General features: G+C 43.6%; 1 protein-coding gene across 1 annotated transcript in view; it reads left to right on the top strand.

Moving 5' to 3' along the window:
* LOC142775925 (neuronal cell adhesion molecule-like) overlaps positions 1-20093 on the top strand; it is a 935753-nt gene that overhangs the window by 86275 nt on the left and 829385 nt on the right. The window lies entirely within an intron of this gene.

The following is a 20093-nucleotide window of genomic DNA, read 5'->3' on the forward strand; positions in this document are numbered from 1 at the left end:
AAGCGCTGGAGGGTTTCATCGATAAACCTTGAACCGAACGCGAATATCGCCCACTATTTCATCAAATACGTAAAAAAACACTGTATATAATTATACAAGACATTTTGTTATTGGTTAGTGGTAGCTATACGTCGCTTCCATTCTTCTTTCATTATAACAGCTTCATGGTTGGTGAAGTGGTGGATCAATTATAGGGCGTAGTGGGATGTTTGCAAGGACGAAGTAGAGGGCAGTATGCGAAGGTGGATTGATTTATATGTGGGGTTTAACATCCCGAAATCACCATATCATTATGAGAGACGCCGTATTGGAGGGCTCCGCGAACTTCGGCCACCTGGGGTTCTCTAACGTGTACCCAAATCTGAGCACATGGGCCTACAACATTTCAGCCTCCATCGGAAATGCAGCCGCCGCAGCCGGGGTTCGATCCCGCGATCTGCGTGACAGCAGCTGTGTACTTAATGCACTAGACCACCGTGGCGGGGCATGCAAAGGTGGCACTATAGGCAGTCACGTACATTCAAGGCATGGATAGAGTGGGACAATCTATGGTTTTTAACGTCTACCTGGATACAACTGCACCATCTTGCATTTAATATTGGCTACTTCTCAACAGTATTTGCTTTATGGTCGGTGAAATGGTAAATCGGTGATGGGGCGTAGAGGGTTATTTGCAAGGACAAACTAGTGGGCAGTTGGCATAGGTGGCACGTACATACATATAAGGAATGAACTGACCCATGCCACCAGACGCTTCGCCCTTAATTGATGCTAAATTATCTCGGGAGGAGCGGAAGAAGATCATTTCATTGACTCGTAGTAAAAAGAAGCTACGCTGACTTCCGCTTTGAGTTGTCTTAAATGAGCGCGCAGGAGGCCCTACAAGTTTTGTTCTATTGCAAAAACTTCCTTCCGCTAATATCTCAAAGTAGTCAAATTCTAGCTATATCAATGTGCAACTGAATTTTAATGACATATAGGGCCAAAAAAGCTGACTATAGGAAGCAAGAATGAAGATTAGTTTGATCAGTCTCACAAACACGATTGCATTGTCGACGACTAACATGGTTTGTCTAAGCGGCACTTTCCGAACAAAGGTTCAAAGAACAGAATTCTTTGCTTCTACCTGTGAAAACTTCAATATGCTTATAAGGAGCACTGCAATTAGGGATTTAGGATTACTCTATTTGAACCTGGGCTTCTCTAATGTGCAGATCAATCTAAGCGCGTGGGTGCTCTGAACGTGACCACCGTGGCTAGGAATCAAAAAGGAGTCTAAAAGTTTAGTAGTACATCACTTCAGGCGCTAAGCCACTGTGGTGGTTAGAGCACTTAAAATGGACAGAAGAGAAGACACCAGATGACAAACGAGGATTGGTTTGTTATCTCGTGCAGTCGTGTGTGTGCATAGTCCGTGCGTTACACGCATTTTACCGATGCTGAGCCAACAGACCCAATTATCTAAAGGTCTACCCCGGTGGGCCCGGCCAAGGTGGCCCATAAAGTAATCTATATCTATTCTGACAAGCAAATCCATGTAATCATCTGGTGCACTCGGTAAGTTTAGGAAGGGAATCATTAAGGCTTCACATGAGAAAGCTCATTCTTTCACGTTGTAGACATGGATGGCGGCCGAACCGACTATTCTTTAAAAGCAGGGCACACAGTGTAGGACCGTATATTCATGTATTGTTATCCTGAGTAATTCTTGGGGACTCTCGCGTCTACGTACACTTTTCTAGCTTAACTTTATTCTAAATAATAAGTATATACCACGTTGGCTCTGGCTCATATGTATTCAAGAAGCAACAAAAAATGACAATAATGCTGATAACGATAGCAATGAGCGCGACATAACAGGAGTCAGGCAGAATGCAGCTAAAGATAGTAGGAATGGGTCAGCGTAGGCTAAATATTGAAAAGTTCAAAGCGGAGGTTTATGAATAACCCTAAGGTTTCAATTACAACAGCCTAGGAAAACTAATTAAAAACCGGCTGAGGCACTTCGATTATGTTTTTTCCATAAATTCAGCGTGATATTGCATACCAGGCCCCTATTTCATAATTGTGTATCTTATTCACTTGCGTATTCTCATAGGAAACGTAGGCATAAACTTATCTTTCACTGATGACTTCGTGAAGAATAATAAAAAAAGCAATATTTAAACGAATGGAGAAATAAAAGAAAAGAGGAGAAAAAGGCTTTCACAATGCATGCACCACATGCTTGGTGTCAAAGCCACAAGTAGATACTTTTTTTCGAAAATCCTGTTATGGCAGGGCGACTGTTACTTTTCATGTTAGATATGAAGGTTAAGTAATTATTTGAAGGAGATAACAAGGCCGCGAAATATAGCTATGTGCATTGTTTTCTATTTCCGTTATCGGAAGCAAGCCTATCTGCAAATTCTCAGTAGTGTCGCCAAGAACAAGGACAGCAGGATGTACTGTGATGAAAGTGAGCCTGCACGGTAGTCTTACGTTACAATAAATGAAAAACTACAAAAGACATGACTGATCCCTCTGTCATAGAAACAGGTATAACAAAAAAGTGAAACATGTCCTTACAAAGGTAGTTGAGCGTTTATTGTGCATTGTTTTGCCATATACTCAAAGAAGCAATTTCAAAAGCAACAAATGATAATGTCACGCGAAGAACGGCAAGCTGCTGGAAAGTCACAGCAAGTTTCTCAAACAGAAAGTAGGCATGAAAAAAATATACACAGAATGAGTTTGAACTAACTGCCAAGCCGGACATTTAAAGTGTTCTGCTCATACACAGAGAAGGACGCACAGAACGAACGCAAAATTATACACAAGACGAGCAGAAGCTGACAACTGTCAAAATTCGTACTTGTGGGGAGTAGCGCGCTGCGTTCATCAACGCGGCAGCTACTGCAGCGAGTGATGTGACCTTTTTCATCTCTGTACCTTCAACGCACACTACTGAGTAAAGCCTAATACCTATGAACAGCCCCGATCACGAGATATGCGCGGGTGCACGAGCGACCACGCCCCGTTGAGAATCGCGCGCATGGCAACGCGCGGGGAGACGGTCTCTAAAGTGCGTCCTCCAGACCCTTCGCGCAGTATGGCCAGTGATAATAAGAACGCGCTGAAATCACCGATCTCTGACTACTGCCTGAGGTTAATGTGCATAAATTGCTTACCGTTAATAAACTGAACAGCGTACGCTATGTGGGTGAGTTGGTTCGCGCCGTGCGTTGTAGAGCAAGACGTGTTGCAGATTGAAGAAGTGGCGACGGAACTTTTTCTTTAAAAGCTCTGAGTATATAATTTAAAACTCCATATACGTCAAGAAAATGTGCCTGTGAAGCCATGGTTCACACGACGGCTTCACTGACAAAACATGTTCACGTTAAATAAGTATGTCCCCGTAGGTAACACAAGAAATAAGACACCTTAGGGTACGCAAGTAATTTCTATAACGTTTACATCGAAACGCATTTACTTTTCACTTAGTGTGGCAAGTTCTGCATCCACTAAAACTGCAGCAGCTGCAGCACCGTCTAGTTAAATGACCTGCGGGCAGTCAACTGTGCCCACTGTGCCCTCTTTCAATGGTTTCAAAAACAACAGAGTGATAGCAATGGGGAGAGGTTCAAATCTTTAACTTTGCCGCCTTCTTTTATAGTTAAGATGAGGCAATCTGCACGCCGTCTTTCTGCCATGGTTTACTGATGATGGCAGGGTTACACAGTCAGCCGCGTAACACTCTGAGAAAAAGAGAGAGAAAGAGAAACAGATGAACAGAAAGGCCGGGAGGTTAACCAGATATTTGCATCCTGTTTTCGACACAGCACTGGAGTGGGGAAACAATGGAAACAAAGATGGTGTAGACAAAGAAAGAAAAAAGAAAACACACACACATAAAATCTTTCAGAAAGGCCTCCCGATTGCCGAAAAAAAAACACAGTAGCGCTTGAAGGGCTCCTTCTGTGACGTTACATCCTAACGATGGTGTAAATTTTTTTCCTCCAACAGAGGTTGGTTATCTGAGTTGTTGAGCGTGTTGTAAAGGCACAGTCGTTGTGCATTATGCTGTAGACAATTTCGAAATATATTCCCAACAGTTACTTTCTTGCCACAGTGGTCACAGGCTGCTGTATAGGCCATGCCTATGCGGAAAGCGCAGGCGCTGGCAGACGCAACGGCCAGCAATGGCCTACGCAAATTGGTCGCGTCTGGTCAGCAAAGCCTTGATGGGACTTTAAAACTTAACGTAGGGTTGAACTAGTGCAGTCGGGCATGCATGAAGTGCGGCTGATTCGATTGTGACATGGTGCGTTGAAGAGCAAGGCAGCTGAGTTTCTGTGCCGGATCAGTCCTAGAAAGCAATAGTAGTTCATGGTCTTTGTAGTAGAAGTAGTAGAAAGTAGCAGTAGTTGTAGAAGAATTAGTAGTTTATGGCCTTCTGCAAGGGCTGAGTGGCCAGCTTTATCAACCGGTTCATTTTCGATGATTCCGTGGTGACTGGATAACTTCTGAAATGTAATTCAGTGCCCTTGCTCAGTTAGATTGTATATACCCTCTCATGTCTCTAGTATCAGCTTCTAGTGTGGTCCGCAGCATAAGACTGACAGTGGAAATTGAATGGCCACCTTTGATTCGCAGAAAAGAGTCAACATGTATGTTGATTGAACATTAATGAATTGTAACGCAGATGAACGACTGCCAAATTCGGCTGCCGTTGATTTTGTTGCGTGGACGGCTCTCACACAACAGATTGCGCAAGAAGTAAGGGCCTACGAATCAGGCAAAAGTGAACGTGGCCAAGAAAGTAAGAATGTGGGTAAACTGAAGCTTCCGCAGTCTGCACGAGTGCCTTTTGAGAGCGGGTTCACGCTTCAGTAGGTAGATCGGTTGTATGGGACGTACTCTATTCTTGTGAAAGGAGCGCATGCATCCTTTTCTTGGTACAGTGATCGTTATTTCAGTTATACCACTGCCTTTAAAGGACAGTAAACAAGAATAGTGACTAGGTTTAGATTTACAAACTGCATTTTGAGAACACTAATGCCTTATCTTCCACTATCATAGGTTCATTATTAGCGGAAAAATTCAATGTTGAAATTTCATTTTAAATGTCGCACCAAGATCTCTCCAGGTGAAGTAAGACATTTCAAAAAGTATTTTTGGTATTTTCGTGGAATTAGCCCAATAAAAGTTTCTGAAATTCATATTCTATGTCTATGGGACCTAAACATTACATGATAGTTTATTGTCATCAATTGGAAGCTACCTAGAATTCATTAGACGCCTGCAAAATTTTTTACGTCATGGTGTTTGATGCAGGAATCCCAAGATGGCCTCACCACCCGCATTTTCTTTGGCCTTGTTTCATCGATTACTAAACGTTGTGTCATGGTAATAGTGGTGTTTTTGCGATAGTGAATTTTTGTTTTACTAACATTAGAAAAATTATTTTGCTTTTTAGTGTCCCTTCAGGAGTTGTACTTGTGGCGGCGTGCTTGTGCTGGCAATGTCATCACATAAACTTCTAGCGGCAGTGTTCGCTACACAGCAGATATATGTATTAGAACACCGAGGTGCTTTGATTTAGGTTAAAGTTGAAGGGGCTCTAGCCGTCGAATTGAATCTGAACTTCTGTGATATACGAGTTTCATCGCAAATCAACGACAGCTTGGTTTCGGAAATTAGAGTCATGCGAAGTAATCTAAAGTGACGTGCTTGACTATGCAGTGGTAACCACTTGAACTACCGAAAAGCTGCTGTAAGGGCTAAAAAAAGCATTGCACATGACACGGATTTTGTGGTCACGTAAATCGTGTCGAAAATAGCGGGCTATATAGCATACGATAAGGGTATCTGTGACGCACCTCAAACGAACATAATTCCTCTTGTATGAAATGAACGATGAGGCTGTGGGGCGAGAGTAGAAAGGCTATTGATAAGGTTGACAATGGCTATGAATAGGATGGCAAGTCGTCGTGAAAAGATTAGTTGTAGTGAGGCTATGATAGCTGATTTGATATGCTGAACTTAGGTGACGACATATATGGGCATTAATGCTCACTTGTGTTTATGCTCACGTCAAGCTACACTAATACCAAAAACAGCAGCCGCAGCGTGGAAAACCATGCACTCGTTCACCTTGGGTCGAAGAAAGAGGCAACCTATTAAGGAGTGGCCGTTCGATAAAAGAACGACGGCAGGTCTCAACAGAGTGCTGGTGGTATGCAATCACCTTTGGAAGCAGGTGTTGAAAATTATTAATATTGGACATATCCAGGTGACGTTGAGTTAACTCGCACGTATTGTACACCTAAAAAGTTTTTTTCATTCTCACACTCACTCGCAAGAGCAAAAACTGGGCTGTCTTTTAGATCTATAGTTTTTGATGGAATGGTTGCGCAGTCGCAGTCTTTCGCATATGTTCGCTGCTTCAACATAAAACACCGTGTTTTTGTCATCATGTAAGTGAGGCGGGGGGGAGGAGAAAGAAAAAACAGTTTGCTGAACACAAGAACTTGTAGTTGCATGCGTTTCGTGTGCGTTGACATGATTACACATCTGAGTTGGTTCGGCCCTAAGCGTTCAAAGATGCTGCTGTAGTTCACCCACACCTATGAGTTTGCCAAATGCCAGTCGAAATATACCTCTTCTCTGACGCTCCCCGGCGCCATTTCTCGCCAAATCTGCTCTTGATTTTGTGTATAATTGTCTCAGAAAAACGGGATACCAAAACTGCTAATAGAAAAACAGAGTGGGCTGTATAACGCAGCGGATAGATACTATACGTAATTTCCTCTATAACACCAACTTGGTCCCCACAATTTAGACTTCACCTACTTATTACCTACAGCCTTTCACTACTTATCAAGCAATAAACAGGGCGCCTCATTAGCACACCAAGAACACCGACAAACCTCAGGGAAGTTCGTATAACAAAGGAAAACTACAGTTGTGTAAACCGTTTGCAACGTATCTCATAAGGCAGAACACGTTGAAGTTTCACGCCGCGTCACATTTGTTAATCCCATCCCATGTAGTGCAAGCTTGACGTCATTCAGCGACAGTTTACTTGAACATTGACAAAAAATGAAAGAGTTTGTAAGGGTGACGTGACGCTTCCAAGCACCTTCCTCAATTTTTTTGTGTGTTTGCAATACCCGTGGTTTAATCTGCACACATTTAACTTGAAAACTACCCAGAGAGAGAGAGAGAGAGAGCTCAGAGTCACAGCTTTGCTGCAAAGGCGAAGCAATGAAGGCGATAGCGAAAATTGGAAGGTCATTCGAAGAATGGCAAGCAGATCGAAACGTGCCCGCGTTTCTTAAACACAAATGCTGCACGAAACGTACTCACACGTACAGATGAACGCGAATAAGCGTCTCAATTCTTGCTTCGCTGTGTCTGAAAAGCGCGCCCTTTTCACAAACGGAGACTGTGCGGTGAGTGCAGTTGGCTTTGCGCGCCCGGTAATTACAACAAAATTTTTCTGGTGAAAGCCCAAGACCCACGATTCTCCCCAACGCGAGATAAGCGCGCACACGCGTGAGCGTCTACCCCACCCCCTCTTCGTGAGGCAAAGTATGCGTGGAAGATGAAAGCGCTCTGCTGCCATGTCCTGATGATTTGATGACGCGCGCTCATAGCACAATCTGACGGGTAGTGCTGAAAACACGATCATTCCTCCGAGGTGGACATCTGCAGCGGTAAGTGGTAGATATATATAGCTTCCTGTTTCGACGTTGAAGGAGGTACTTTTTTCTATTTCTGTGACTAACGTCTCACACTAACAAGCAACAGGTCGAATGCTTGATTCCGCACGATGTAGTCTTTTTGTTTTGATTTTTCCGGTTTTTTTTTGCTTTCATAGATACAGATAGGTATACACATACGGTTGAGAGGGCCCATCTAAGGGCTATCACAAAAAAAGCAAGTGAATGACAGGGAGGTTGACCAGATTGAAACCGGTTTCCTACCCTACAGGAAGGAATGGAGAACAGGAGGAAATAGATGTAAAGGGATAAAAGAAAGAGAGGGAAAGATAGCACACATGGCAGCATGTGCAACGCATGCCCAAAAAGTTATAAAACTGTGAACTATCACAGAGTGCGGGTTGACTTTCACTGTCATATAAGTATAAACTACAATCCATGATGTTAAAGAAGGCTTTCAAAGACTGGCTGCAAGGTACACAGCACTTGCAGCGTGCTTAGAGCTGATGGTCTTGTCAACACAGTGAACAGTGTGTGCACTGCGCTTATCTACGACCTCATCACAGCGATAACACGTATGTCTTCGTCACGGAGATCTTTAGCCGAATCTTCTGTCGTCTCTTGGTGGGGACCCAGCAGCAGTAAGGACGTCCACTCGACATCTGCCGCCTTCCCCTCATCTGCATCTTTTCGGCTGTCCGAATGTTGCGCATGCGTTGGTGGTTGTGGTGGTGGAAACAGAGGTGGCAGTGGCCGGGAAAAGTCAGGTGGTCCACTTTATTATGTAATGGTCCAATCGGACAGCAGCGTTCCTAGGCCTTCATTGACGGCGGGAATGTCGTTTTCGCTTTCTGGATATATCAGCGGCTTTTTTGTTTTTGGAGCCATCCCTTACTATCAGTTTCATTATGCCCCATTCTTTCTTCACTGTCGGCCAGTCCAGAAACCCCAAATTTCCACAATGTCATAATTACCGCCCTGTTTTTTTTCAATGTCTCAGTTTAGTAAAGAGGGGAAAGTGCTTTAGAGGAAGTAGTACTTTATGTGACGAAGTGCATTTGACCAGTGACTTGTTACTATTCAGCGAGCACGAGAATAATATTGAACGCTTCCGTTTCAAGCTGTTAACAAATTCAAATACACAGCACATAATTTCGACGTGAAAAAAGAAGTTTCACTGGAGTTTTAATGTTAAAGCTGTTAACAATGGCTAATTTAGGCGGCACTAGTTGTCTGCCACCCACTCCTGGTGTCGGTATCTGGTACCGCGCAGAAAAAAAAGCCTGCATCGACCGGGTGTTTAGATCACGCCTTCTCCGAGATGGTTGACTATTGAACCACCGAGAAATCCCGCTGCTAAAAACTCTTTCACAAAAATACGCTATGCTGGCGTCATTTTGGTGAAAAAATCCCGTTTTCGTCAAAGAATCATGCCTCTGTGTCACCCTGAGCTCAAGACGAGAGAGCTATCTCTTTCTCGCTTTCAATGCCCTTTATACAGGTGCTATATTCTCCTACTAAAACACAAGGACATAGTCAGTACTACGCACTGGGTCTATCGTTCAGGCTGCATACTATCTCCGCTTGTGCCGTCGCAAACCTACAAAGCGAAGTGATACCGGCTCATAGCGCACAATAGGCTCATAGCGCACAATAGAATGCATAGTGGGTGTGCGATGGTATGGCGAAGCAACATGGCAGACAATAAGTAGTATTTTTCTTATGTGGGCCCATAGAAACCGACAAAGTACTTCTCATAAACAGATTATTGGCGTCATTATTGACGCTTAAAATACGGGAAAAGATAAAAAAAAATAACGCGTTAATTCTTTGTACATTGTCAAATGTTGGTTTGGGGCATGTAAATCGATGGAATAAAATCATGTACACGAGTTTCATAATAACCAGGCGTTACACAACGCACATTGTGAAACGAGTGAGTTGAACGTTTTCTACTCTTATAAAAAAGGTTCCGACATAATTATTCGTCGTCATCAGGTAAAGCATCAACAAAATAATAAAACACATGCAATGTCTTACAGATGCGTAGTGCATACCTCGTTTCTAGGCATGTTGACGAGAAATGGCAAGGGTGGTACTTCCCTGCTGCGGAAGATTATGACGGTTCATGGCATATTGAACTTAAGGTAGTTATTCCACGAGAGTGTACAAAGGCATTAGAAAAGCTAATCCTACAGCTTTCGCTTTGAACGTGCTGCACGTTTCGTGAAGCCCAGTGTTTTTTATTCTTAGGCGTCCAGCACAACGCACTTCAAGTCAAAGTGCGAAAACGATGGAGCGATAGTGATGAAGAGAGGTCCAAATCTTTACCGTTCCCACTTCCTTAATACTTAAGGTGGTGCAAACTGTGCGCTGTTTTTCTGCCATGGTTTACTGATAATGGCAGGGTTCCACAGTCAGCCAAGTAACACTCTCAGTCAAGCAGAGAGAGAGAGAGATACTTATCAACAAGAAAGCCGGGATATTAAACAAAAATTAGCATCCCGTTTGCGACCCAGCTTCAGAGTGGGGGAATAAGGGCAAGAAATATGGTGTAGACAGAGAAAGGAAAACATAAACTTTAAGTCAGATTGTATGAACATGGCCGAGCAGCTGCTCTTATGTTTATTAATGTTACGTTGAGTGAAAACAGATGGTACAATGTCTCGACTAGCAAAGCATTGCTGCTAAAATCATTCATCCTACTTCGGGGTCGATCAATTGCAATAGGTTAGCTTGGGAAGCACACACACTTCAAGTGCAAACACTTTCTTTGAATGCGCATATTTTGTGTAATACTGCGATGATCTGTCTCGGCAAATACATTATTTTCTTGCTGAGATACTTGTATCCAAAGTCTCTCTGAGGCTGCTTCAACCGCTTTCTCTCCTTCTTTATTGTTCTAGGAATTACACAGTGGCATCGAATACTCTGAAACGGAATCCAATGTATTGTAATATAGGCCTTCCATTGAAGCTAGGTAAAGTCACTGACTGATGGTTGATGATTGCAGTACCCGTTCTCAAGAAACATTTTAAGGCGGCTTTTCAAAGTTCGTCATTACGACCCACATGCATGAGTGCCACTTTAATGCCCAATTGCACAGGTCCTACAGATGTTGTCACTGGCTCTAGAAGAAGAGCCAGTGTTTGCTTAACGTTTCTGTCTTTCCTTCTCTACCATTTTCTTTCTCTTCTCTCTCTAGAAGAAATGAAAAATATGTTCTGTAGTGGGCACAAGTGCTAAAATCAGTTGTAGTGTTAGTAATAAAAATACGTGTTATGGGTTTTTACTTTTTGGCAATGCATTCAATAGCATCTTGAGAGAGAGAGAGAGAGTCTGCCATGATCAGTGATATCTGATGGTGCCTGTAGGAGTGTAAAAACATCTCTGTGCAAAAGCGCACTTCCATCTCATTTGTTTCAACAAAAATGGGAATCTTGTGCTTGTGGATTTTTATGGTCATCATGTTCGGTTTGTTTCCAAAAAATACTGTTTCACTGCAAAAGCTGCGGTAGTCTTTTCGTCCCCTTTTCTCAGGCGTCCCTTTGTGCTCATTCGACATGCAAAAGAAGGGCGCGGCGTATCCTCTCCGCTTCAGGAACAATCAATGGCAGGCTTCTCACGCGGGGTGATGTTGTTGCATGAGCCCTTCGTAGGACGACGATGGCGAGCTGGCTTTATTTTTGCTTCAACTGCATTCATCACTACTACTCAGGCGATTTTACTCCCTGTTAGAGAACATACTCCACGCAGGACTTTGCTGTCAGTTATACCTTACAAGAAAAATAACAAAGACGGTGACAGCGAAAGCCCGTCGAGGGTGTTCATATAAATGACATCGCATAGAGGCGTAGCCAGGAGAGGTGGGGCACCGCGCCCATACCCATCGCGCAATTTCTTTCTGCCGTAAAATGGAATTCAACCAGACTTGCAAAAAAGACATGCGACTACACTTTCCAGCCTCCAAAACGACTTCAGAAGAAGCAAGTTTCAGACTAACACAAGTTTCGGGCTGCGCCACTGCTATTGCAATAATAATCCTGATTTAACGCGAAGGTTGAAGTAGTACAACCAATTAACCGACTGCCAGCATGTTCAGGAACCACAGCAGGTGTATTATGTCTGGCATACACAAAGCTGAATTCTGAATAGTGTGCAGCCCGTGAAAATTATTCTTGACGCTGTGGCAAAATTTAACACGTTATTGAGAACAAATGCGCAATTGATCAAGCTCTTTATAGTTTACTTGCGTATGGTACATAGCTCAAATTTTTGTTTCGCGAAATTTGAAAGTGACGTAGCGTAGAGTTTTCACATCACAGTTTCGAACGCTTGCTAAACCATTTTTAAGATGTGCTGTAATTGATCCACGTAAGTGTATATTCGTGTGCAAGCTGTACAAATCCGGCCTAGTGGCTTAAGTAGTATTGAAAGGTAAAAATTTTTTATATCACTTCTCGCCGACCAGCAATGGGCCGTCCAGCAGGCCCACGAAGCGGCCGCCAGGTACTCCCTGTCGGTACCTACGTGGGAGACGCCCGCTTAGCGCTAAGCGCGTCCTGCAGGACTGAAATAAAGTTTTTTTATTCCATTTCATCTGGTGACACAAACCTATAGCACAGGAGGTATTGCGAAAGTAAATAGTGTATAGCCTGCAGGTAACTCGTACACTCATGTTTGTCAGCACTTCATTCTAACGTGCAAGTGATTTCATTGAGTTTAACTAGGTCTCCTAATAAGTTTATATCATACACCAGGGAAACAACTAGTAGCGAGGTATACCTATACAAAATTGCAAAAATAACATAAAAAGATGCAATTCAAAGCTATTTGCTGTTTGTGACTATAGCAATAAGATTGCTTTGTTACTCAGTCTTCTACGCGCCTTCATTATATTCACAAAATTTTAATTCGGAACTCTTTGCAGTTGCATCATAACTAAGAAAAATAGTGTGGACAGCAATAAAACAACCTAGAGAGAGAATAAATAAGTTATATTCTTGCACCTAGCAAATAACCTAGTTAAGATGTGCAAATACAACACATATATATGTCGTATGTCAATGAATGGTAGACGCTATTCATAGCATTATTTATCACGGGGCAGGTAAAAGCAATTACATGCCTCGTACAATGCTTACATGTTAGGGGCAGACGTGTATTCAGTAAACTCTTTTCAAGCTCCCATACCTCGTCCACACACTTCAAACATTTGGTACAAGTCACACGTGGATGGGCCACAATTATTTTGGAATGTAAGAAAATGTCAATTTCAATACTCTCAGAAAAGAAGACTTACGTCAAGTACTAAGTATAAGTATTCAATATGCACAGAAAACGAGTGTTAGCAAGTTGTAGTCATTTTTTTCGCAATCTCGAAAAGTTGCAAATTGGGCTCTAGGCTGCCTATATTGCTATCGCAATTGCTCAATAGATAAATTTTATTGATGGTGGAGTGACCCTCACCAGTCTTATTATTTGAAAATATGAAGACGTTCATCTAATGTGTTTAGATGAGTAGTCGTTATAAAATTGTCTCTATGTAAAACTTGTATGAGGGAAATAATTTTGTTGGGAAAATACTGCAGTAGGCAGTTTTGGTGAAATCTCTTGAACTTATAAGTACAGTGCACTAGAATGAACTTCAGAACATCCTTCGAAATAGTTGACATGATTGAGAGTTCCCTAAAGAGATCGCGCACTGGAAAATGATTCAGCATTGAGCAGAGCACATGACGAGGCAGAAGTGTAAAATACCATTTATTTGAAAATATTTACGTAGTTTTTCTTTAGACTGGCACCTTTATTGCGCAAGAAGAGACAAAGGCGTTCAGATGCGGTACTCTGTCCTTCTCAATGCCCCGTTGCGTATGGCCGCTGTCCAGACACTGAAGGATTTTGAGGTTGTACGAGAGAGACATGCAGTCGGATTCAATTTTTCTAACTTCTACGACAGTGGTCGCATGGCACATGAACGGCGCTGTTGTTACCCTAAATGAAGATGACCAAACAATTCCATTGAGACAAATAAAGATGCTGACGCCCACACGGCTCATTTAAGTCTCCCGTACAATCGCTGCGCATCGGTGGGGCTGCACGCACTATTGATATGGCAATGCCACTGATGGGTGGGCAATTTGGGTGATTTAGGAGGGGCGCGCATGAGCTACGTCAGTGATGCAGAGCTCTAAGCTTTGTTAGGGTGATTTCCGAATTGAGCCCAGGTTCTTGGATTAACTTTGTCCAACCCAAATGTTCGCTATTCGGGAATTCATTTAACATAGAGATTTTTGCACAGAATGCATGAGGCAATCACCACGGATCTAGAGAATTTTCTAAAGCTCTATATTCTGAAAGATTCGCTAAACCGACGTTTGTTTACTGCATACGTTTAGAAGCTTGAGTTTGTATATTGCAAACGTATAGTTGAGTTTATTGTGAATAGTGCTAAAATTTCTACAATTTGGCAAAAACAAGCAAACTGAGGCATTGTGTTTTGAATGGAATAACTGAAACAAAAGAAGACTCTATTACATTATTGTCCACTGCGCCTAACAACACATATACAGCTGAGAAAACTGTTGCATAAACGTCAATAATTCAACAATATTACTCTGAGATGTTAATTTTCATCTCATTTACGAACTTGGAGCCACCCTGTAATTGGTGAAATCGAGTTATGCTCTTGAGCGAACAATCAGTCAAGGTTAGCATTCAACAACGTGAAGAGGCAAAAAAAATGGTTCGATGATACGAATGAGCCCTTCCTTCATAACCAAGCGTAAATACATTCATTTTTTCTAACTACCTTTTTCTACCAAAATAGCACTTTTATTTATTTTCATGTTCGGAAGTGCACAAAAAAATAAGTGAAAAAATCAAATTATCCTGCTCACATGCACATGATCGTCGCCTGACTAGGAGCAGCTTTTTCAAGAAACATGACCATCCAGACATTGACCATCCAGACATCAGAAAGTATGAATGCCCACTGTTGGAGCTTCATTTTAACAAAATTGAGAATCATAAAAACTGAAGTAATGTCTTTCAAGAAAGAACACGTATTCGTTATTTTTGGAGGTTTGTTTGACAAATTTCAATATTCTAAGCACTTTCAAATGCACAAAGCACTGAATCGAGTGACTGTCCAGCTGTCAAGCAGCGATCATCCTCATGCAGCTCTCTTGCCCCCATGGCAAAGAACCACAAAACCACTCAAATAATAAGCTTCCCGCCGAGGAAACGGTGATGGCGAGGGACATCACAAAGGACTGAGGCATGCACGCAACGATACTTTTTCGCGATGCTGTTTCATAGCACGTGGAGCACAAGCAGCTTCGATCGCTGGAGGCTACAGCAGCAGCAGCAACAACAGCGGGAACCGCAACAATGGGCGCCAGCAGTAATCGACCACGACGCTTCTTCGCTGTCTCATGTGTCAGTCATAGCAAAAGGAACAAAACATTATCCATCTTTTCTTTTAGGAAGTATAAGAAAAAAAAGACACGCATAAAAAAGGGGGTCATGCTGCGCATCGTTGATAGATCGTAAAATCTGTAACATCTTACGATCTGAACGATGTGGACAACTACCGATTTTATCGGCATGAATGTGTCACTGGCGCTGCCCTCAGTCTTCCTTCACTTCCTTCTTTTGACTGCTGCTGGTATTAATTGACACTTGCAATGCATTTATGGTTCTTGTTCCCCAATACTCGTTCTTCGCGCTGTTCGCAGGTATATCTACAACAGTGCCGTTGCTGGAAAGGGGGGAGGGGGGTGAAGTTCGTCGCAATTCGAATAAAGTGGGTGTTCCAACTATGAGAAACAATAAATAGGTGTTTTTAGGCCTTTAAAAAGTTCTTCCCCCCCCATACAAAAAATTTCTGCTTCAGGCTTGACTTACAACAGCTTCATCTTCCCTAGTCCGCGTATTGACCCCGCTTCTGCGACTTTATGTAAATGATTGTTCTACAAGGTCAAGCATCCCAAGCACCTGCATCAGTGGGCAATCATTTTATTTGGCTATGAAGGTATTGGCATGCCTGAGTAGCATAAAACTAGATGAAAGGACGAATAGAGTATATGAAAAATTTTTGTTCTAGTAGACTTAAGGAGCTTTGTCTAGAAAGACGCTTCATAAAGCACGCAATTTAAGGAGGAGGAAGAAAGTTTAAGCGGAAAGACGGGGAGGTTAGCCAGTTCTTAGACCGGCTGGCTACCTGGTGCTGAGTAAAGGGATGAGGGGAATAAAAGATGTCAAAAAAATGTTGCGAAGAGAGAGAGAAATTACAAAAAATTGCGACAGAGGAAAGGCAACCTCAAACAGTATAAGACACTAAAGTCTGTCTCTGAGGACAGTTGTCCACAAAAAGCGCAGCAAAGATTTCTAAGCCTTCTGGGCTGAGGAAGGGCTCGGCGAATGACCCAGAATTCTTCGTTCTGACAAAGGCCGATCATTCAGTCTATTCAGAGCTGCAGTCATCTCTTGTCTTTGCGCATTGAAATGGGTGCACTCACATAGAAGGTGCGCGATGGTTTCTTCGCAGCTGCAGTAAGTGCATGTAGAAGAGCTGGCCATTCCAATGAGATAAGAGTATGCTATTGTGAAGGCCACTCCAAGCCACAGGCGGCATAGAAGAGACTCCTCAGCTCGAGATATCCTTCAGGGAAGACGAAGCTGCAGATCGGGATCCAAGTTATGCAGGCGCGCGTTTGTGAAGTCTGTTGAGCTCCACTGTACCAGTGTGAGGTCACGTGCTAGCGGACGAAATCTTGTAGCTGCGTCGTTTCTCTAGAACGGGATGGCTATGTATTGGGTACCGTCGTGTGCAGATCTAGTGGCCTCATCTGCGCGGACATTGCCATATATACCGCAATAACTTGGTATCCACTGATACACTATGCTCTGCTGTTTCTCGATTGCTTGTTGATGAAGAAGCCTTATTTCAGCTACTAACTGTTCATTAGGTCCGTGGCGAAAGGGTGACATAATACACTGAAGAGCTGCCTTCGACTCCGAGAAGATTGACCAAGTTCCTGAAGATTCTTCAACTATAAACTCCAGAGCTGCACGTATGCCGGCAAGTTCTGCAGCTGTCGACGACGTCAAATGCGATGTCATGAATTTAATTGTGATGTGCCTCACAGGAATAACCACCGCCCCTGCTGAGCTTACTGAAGACACCGAGCCATCCGTGTAAATGTGAAAGCGTCTGTTGTGCTTCTCTTGCAGGAACAGTAATGTGGCCTGTTTCAGGGCTAGTTGCGACGGCTTTTTCTTATTTTGGATGCCAGGAATTATAAGAAGGGCTTTGAGTGGGTGTAGGCACCATAATTATAGCGGCGGCCGTGCTGCATGCGTGAAGTGCAATGGAAGCACTGCGCAATGCTGAACTACAGTTGCGCTGAACACTGAGTGGGGGCTAGAAGTTCGATTTGAGGCGAGGTGATGAGATGGAAGCCAAGCGAAATGTCTTATGTGCATTCTGAAAGCGTCTATGCGGATGTATGCGTTGACTAGATAGTCATGCGCAATGATGACTGTCGCTACTGTAGACGCGCCTCTCGGGAGACCAAGGCATATTGTCAGTGCTTGGGCTTGGATCGACTGGAGGATGCGCAAGTTTGCTCTTAGCATCCCGCAAAGCACGGGTAAGCTGTATCGCATATATCCGAGGAACAGAACAGTGTAGAGTTGAAGCATCGCTCGTACTGATGTACCCCACGTTTTTCCAGCAAGAAACCTCAGCACGTCGGTGATTATGGTGAGTAGGGCTCCAGGAGAGGTCACGATCAACCATGACTCCGAGGAATCGGTGGGTCTTCACGTAGTTGATCGTGTGTCCGTTGATTTTGATAACATATGGGCTCATTGACTTATGTATGAATGCTATAGGCGATCACTTCTCTGATGACAGCTCTAGTCCCCGTTCTACCAGGTACTTTGTCACTATTGTAGCCGCTCTCTGAAGCCAGGCATGCAAATAAAGGCGTGGTTTACGCCTTACGCCCAGATGCAGATGTCATCTGCATATATTGATAGATGGACAGATTCTGGAAATGCGTCAACCAGGCCGAGGAGCGCTAGTTTGAAAAGTGTGGGGCTAAGAACACCACCTTTAGGCACAGTATGACGGATGCAATGATGAGTTGTTGTGCCATTCTCCGTCTGTACAAAGAAAGTTCTGCCTTTCAAATAGCTGTCGATCCATTGGTAAACCCTACCCCGTAATCCAACATTTTCCATGACATCTAGAATGGCTTGATGTGATACGTTATCGTATGCACCTTTCACGTCCAAAAACAATGCCGCAGATAAACGTTTCAGTCTATTTTGGTGCTGAACAGACGAGACCAGGTCTATAACGTTATCGATTGCGGACCACCCACGCCTAAGTCTCGTCATCGCATCAGGGTATACCTCGCGTTGCTCCAGGTACCACTCTAGGCGAGTCAAAATTATTCTCTCCATCACTTTCCCGAAACAGCTGGTAAGCGCGATGGGGCGTTAAGAGGTCAAGTCCAGAGGAGATCTACCTGGTTTAAGCACAGGGACGAGGCGGCTGGAATTCCACGAATGAGGGACAAATCCGCTGCTCCACGAGTCGTTGTACACGGGTAGAAGGGCCCGTCTAGCTGCTTCACCCAGGTTGCAAAGAGCTATGTACGTGATTCCATCTGGACCAGTCGATGAAGATCGTTTGCATGCCGTCAAGGCCGCTTGGACACCTTTTCCGCAAGGACACTTTTTCCGCTAGAGAGAAAAAGGTGTTCATTCTTGAATCTCTGGAGACAGAAGCGTTTTATAGGTGACGCGTGGTGCACGCGGACGCCTGACCGGAAACTTTCATACAGAAATCTTCTGCTACTTCAATTTCGGTGCGGCCTTGATGGAGAGACAGACACTTGAAGGGGCGATGTTGGTGTGGCGGTGTTCGTAGGCCGCGAACAATCCTCCATGTCTGCATCAAAAGCTTGTGTGGATCCAACGATTCGCACAGAGATTTCAACCAAAAGTACTGAAGTGAACTGATTCGCCGCTGATTTTTTTTCTGTATAGGCGCCTTGCCTCCCTCAAGTCGTGAATGGACTTAGTGCGCTTATATCTTCGTTCTGCACGACGACGGATCGCTCTGAGCCGTTCCAATTCCGCTTCATGTTGACAATATTTTGAAGTATGTTCATTATGATAAGTCGCTTCTTGAGCAGCACCTCTAATCATATCCTCAGGGGTGTCAAGAGGAGGCGCTTCATTTTCTTGACACCTCTTTTCCGTCAGTGACCTGAAATTTGTTCAGTCGATGCGAGTCGAAGTGTCGTAGTTTAGCAATTTTTTCCAGGCCTTTGATCTTTAAGTTGGTATGTGGTGACTTCCATGAGTTTTATAGCCTGCGAACCACCTAACCTTACCATTTAGGCTTCGTGACACAAATTTCAACAGAATCGAAAGTTGGGCTAGTTGGATATGCATGGTATAACTATCATTTAAAGCGCACTAAAAACAGACATAAAGAGAGGACAAGCGCTTTCTCGCAAGCGCTTGTCCTCTCTTTATGTCTGTTTTTAGTGCGCTTTAAATGATAGTTATACCACAAATTTCAAGTCAAGGCAGCTGCTGTATGTCGATCCCCGTAGAAACGTTAGGCTTCCGTCGTTTACACAAAGCAGATGCTGCTCCAGAGCACAGGAGAATACTTGCCTTCCGCGATGGTCTGTCTTCTGACTTCCCCATTGTGGGTGGTTAACGATGAAATCTCCGGTGATGACCTATGGTCGAGGTGTGGCTGTTAACAGTGCACGTAGTCTTTCAGGTTCAAAACGCTTGAAGGTGATATATATGCGCCTACCAGCGTGAAATTGCCGTCTCTACGTTTTATTGTCAAGCAGACATACTGGTTGTCATCGTGAGGTGCTACATGGTGCTCGATATAGACGTAAGGTCGTATCTGATATATACAATGGCTTTACTCAGCTCGTTGCAGGTAGCGGACTTGAAGGCTTCGTACCTGAATAGTCGTATTGCATGGTGTAGCCGTGGCCCACAGATAACAAAAAACTGATTGAAAGATTGAAAACTGGTTTTTAAACACAAATTGTCGGATATCAAAAATACGGGCTTGAGGCCTTGGGCGTTCCACTGAAATATCGAAGCTCCTTTGACTTTTTTGCGAAAGGCTTGCAGAGGAGGAGCCATGGTGCCTTTCCAGACTTGATAGCAACGGCTTCAGCGCATCTACTTACTGAAGTGCACTCTTAGCAGCCGGACTGTCAATGCTAGTGAAAAGTATACAAATGGTATTCATAAGGGCCTTTACCATAGCTACCATTTCTTTATCGCGACTATCACCACATTCTCGTTCCGAAGTGATTGTAGACGAGCGAT

This window comes from Rhipicephalus microplus, chromosome X (genome assembly GCF_043290135.1).
Source record: "Rhipicephalus microplus isolate Deutch F79 chromosome X, USDA_Rmic, whole genome shotgun sequence".
Lineage (NCBI taxonomy): Eukaryota > Metazoa > Arthropoda > Arachnida > Ixodida > Ixodidae > Rhipicephalus > Rhipicephalus microplus.